Source organism: Podarcis liolepis (genome assembly GCF_965112155.1).
Source record: "Podarcis liolepis genome assembly, chromosome: 4".
NCBI lineage: Eukaryota > Metazoa > Chordata > Lepidosauria > Squamata > Lacertidae > Podarcis > Podarcis liolepis.
Genome location: NC_139558.1, coordinates 58,621,385 through 58,625,766, shown reverse-complemented (window position 1 = coordinate 58,625,766; position 4,382 = coordinate 58,621,385).

The window sequence follows — 4,382 nt, the reverse complement described above, 5'->3', positions numbered from 1 at the left end:
CCAGCATCCTTTTGATTCCGAAATAATTGGGATTTGTATATGGTAAAGTAAGGTATGTTATTTTATCTATTGATTATTATAAGCTTTGAAAGAAATCAACGTGGGCTCAGTCTGCAAATGAAAACTAGTAATTCAAATAAAGAGGATTCAGGAGGATTACACTATATTGCTGTTACAAATTATTGCAAATATGATTTCTAGTGGCCTTTACTTTACCAAAGAATCTTAAGACGAGGACCAATGCAGCATGGGTAGGCAATTGGAAGACCCTCCAGAGCAGATGGAGGCCTGTGAGGAGTTGCACGGAGAAAGAAGGAGAGAAACTTGAAGTCACATTTCACAACTGAATATCCGTTTTACAAGTGGGTGGGTACCATAGGACAGGGAAGTTCAACCGGTTGACCGTAATCAACAGGTTGACCCCCGGATGCTAGCAGTCGATCGTGGTTAATCGCAGTCTCATTTTCCTCCGCAGGGGGGGGAGGAGCATCCAGTGCCGCTCTCTTGCTCTGTCGTTCAATCGCGCACAATGGCAAAGACTGAAGATGGAGCCATCGCTGCCAGGTTTAGTATCTGGGCAGCGTCTTATGGCGCGGCCCCCCAAAAGCAACAGAACCATGGTGCCCCCCCAAAAAAGCTCAACAACTTTGGCTCCCCCCCCCCAGGACTAGATCACAGTCTCTTGGGAGTTGGACATCCCTGCCATAGGATATTGCCCTTACAGCGGTAATCTGTAAGTCAGAAGTAACTCCCATTGCATTCAAAATGTCTTAGGCCCATTCTGTTTAGTTTACGTCATGTTATACAGGAATGGTGTGGCATGGAAATATTTGCTATGAATCACATATGCAATTTAAAATGGTTGTTGTTTTCAAACGAAGTTGCTTTGGCCCACAGATGTGACCTTGGAAAAAAATCTATTTGTTTATATTCAATGTCTCATTGTAGGCAACAATTGCTGCAACAACTCCAGCAGGTTAACTGAAGGATCAGGTCCCTCCATGGACCCACAGGGCTTTGGAGATAGTGAATCCAAAGTTGTCAGTGACCCAGAAGTGCAGTTACCCAGAAAATCCTTTTTTCGGGACTTTTTATGCTGAGCTCCCTATATGAGACCTGGTGGCGGCAGCTAACAGGGGTTGTAGCTCAGGGTGTGTGCCACATGGAATATTAGGATTGTGCTGTTAGGCTGAAGTCCTGTGAACACGTGTCCAGATGGAACACATAGAATCATAGAATTGTAGAGTTGGAAGGGACACCGAGGGTCATCTAGTACAACCCCCTGCAATGCAGGAATCTTTTGCCTAACATGGGGCTCAAACCTGTGACCCTTGGATTAAGTGTCTCATGCTCTGTGCTGGCCAGCTCTGACTGAGCTACCCAGCACAGAGGTGTTCTTGATCAGGCATGCATTTAAAAGCTTATGCTGTACATTGTTTGCCTAAATGCCAGTTATTTTCATTCTTTGGGTAGATGCTAAAGCTGCTTCTCTGTGGCTGCATCTTATTCAGGGACAGAGTGGCAAGTGCCCAAAGTGGAGGTGGGTAAAATGGGTTTTATTTAGTTTTAAATTAGGCTGAACTCAAATTAGGCCGTGGCTCTTTCACTGTCTTTATAACCTCTCAAGCTATTTTCTAATAAACATGAATTAGTACACTCACACTTTGAATTATAGTCAATTATCAACCATTACCATGAAGACAGCTGGTTATTATAGAACATAAGGTTCTGGAAAGTGTTGAGATGGCTTCATTTCATAATTCTGTGCATTTCCTCAATGCATGGCCAAAGCAAAAAGTGTAGGCAGCATGATTATGTCCCTTTTCTAACTATTCATTTTACTTAATCTTGTATTAAGTAAACCACCACCCCCTGCCATTGGCTGTTATTCAGCTTTTAGCAATTAATGTGAATTCTCCTTCTCTGAAAGAGGGTTAACTTTCAATATTTGTTAAATTAATGACCAAAAAAGTTGAAATGGACTCACATTTAGGTTGGATTTCTTATTCTAACAACACTTGGTGATGAGCAAACAAAATAATCACAGCATGAATCAGTTCTGTCATAAGCACTCTTAAGAGAAATTAAAATAAATCCTGTGAACAAAATTTCATTATCAATTAACCCCAAAGCCCCATTCTTATCTTTGTAGTATTAAGAGGGAGAACATAACTTCTCATTAATCAAACATCAAACAGATGAGAATACTATTTATAAACTTTACCAGATCTTTTTGAGGTGTCATTATCAACATAAAAGTGATCTAGACATAGCAAAATCCTATGCATGTTTATTTAGAACAGGTTTAACTGAGTTCAATGAAACATACTCCCAAGGATATAACAATAGAACCCCTACTTTAGAAGAGAATGTTTTTACTAGATGGTCTCGGAGTGCTCTGATCACAGCTTTGTTCAGCATTTCATGAAGTTCCGTTCCATTCCATTGTTCTTTAAGGCACTTTGATCACATTGAATTAACCACCTTTCATCTCACTGTAACACCCAGTACATAATTCAACAGCACTTCTGATAATTTGTAATTATAGTGCTCACTACGTTAGGAAAAAAAACAACAAAAAACAAAAAACCTATTATTTCTCCAAAGGTAGAATTTTGGATTCTAGGACTAATTATTGATCCATTATAAATGGCTATGAATTCAATGAAATAAATCCATGTGCCACAAAATCACTAACAAGTGACAGTCTACGAGATGTGTCTCTAGTAGTTTTTATATTCTGGAAGACTTTTCTATTTGTCTTATACTACACCAAACCTTATACTTTGAGAAAGGAGCTTGTTCTCCAGGTCATCAAGACTTCTGGGAATCCAAAGGCGGCTTGATGTGCAATATAAGAGAATCTTCCGTTTTTCCTTCTAAGTTTTCTATGCCCTCAGCAATCACCCTGACTGTGAGCGCTCGTACTCTTTCTGTTTGTCTGTAGTCTCAATCCTCTCAAGTCTTCTTCTCCCTGTGACTTCCTCTCTGCAAGGGTTATTTTTGTTCACCATCCTGCTGTCCAACTCAGATACCTCTCTTTACACTTCCATCTTGTCATCTCTTTGATCCTGTTGCCCCCTACTCTCTCTCTCTTTCTAATCCTCTTTGATATAAGCTTCTTTCCTACACATTAGGATTAAACTAGATGTCCCCTGGCAAGTCTGGGTCTAAGGATCCTGGGCTCTGTTTACACTGCCATTTGCTCATTGCATTTCCAGGGCTGGGTTTTTAATTGTGTGTTCACATGATGTTATCCAAAATGCATATATATTCTGTAATTGTTATAAGATATTACTGTTTGATGTGTTCTGAAAGCAGCTTCACATGGTGGGAGTCCTAAGCCATTCCTAATACATCTCTAGCCAAGGTGTGGAAGCCTTGGCATAGGGTAAAGCCATCCTATACTGCTGTGTAGAATAATATTAATAAAATCTATTACCTGCCCTTCACCAGCAGTACCCGGAAACTACAACTAATCCAGAATGCGGCAGCTAGACTGGTGACTGGGAGTGGCCACCAAGACCATATAACACCGGTCCTGAAAGACCTACATTGGCTCCCTGTACGTTTCTGAGCACAATTCAAAGTGTTGGTGTTGACCTTTAAAGCCCTAAATGATCTCGGCCCAATATACCTGAAGGAACATCTCTACCCCCATCATCCAGCCCGGACACTGAGGTCCAGCTCCGAGGGCCTTCTGGCAGTTTCCTCACTGTGAGAAGTGTGGTTACAAGGAACCAGGCAGAGGGCCTTCTTGGTAGTGGTGCCCGTCCTGTGGAACGTCCTCCCACCAGATGTCCAGGAAATAATCAACTATCTGCCCTGTTTACGGAAGTTTTTAATGTTTGGTGTTTTGTCGCTTTTTTATATATTCTGTTGGGAGCTGCCTAGAGTGGCTGGGGTATAAATAATTTATTATTATTATTATTATTATTATTATTATTATTATTATTACTACTACTACTACTACTACTACTACTACTACACTATTTAATTAGCCATGCTTATGTGAACAGTTATGGGTGGTCACAGAGCTGTGAATGCGCCAGGAAAAAGCAGCAACTTCACTGTGCTCTAAAGCAGTAATCTGAATAAATCCTCAGTAGGAAAGCAGCAGAAAGGGAAGTGCAGAAAACAATGAAAGGAAGAGGTTGCTTAAGAATTGCTTAAGCCCTCCCCCATTCATCCATTACCTTGCAACCTCTTCCTCTTAAGTAGGATTCTGAAAGTATGCTTGCTATATCATAGGGTAAAATGTTCAGAGAGGAGGTTTATTGTATTTATTTATTTATTTTCAGAATTTATATCTCACACTTGGGTATAAAAATGTCTTTCAGGGTTATGGATATAAACATTTAAAATCTAACATACAATTCTTT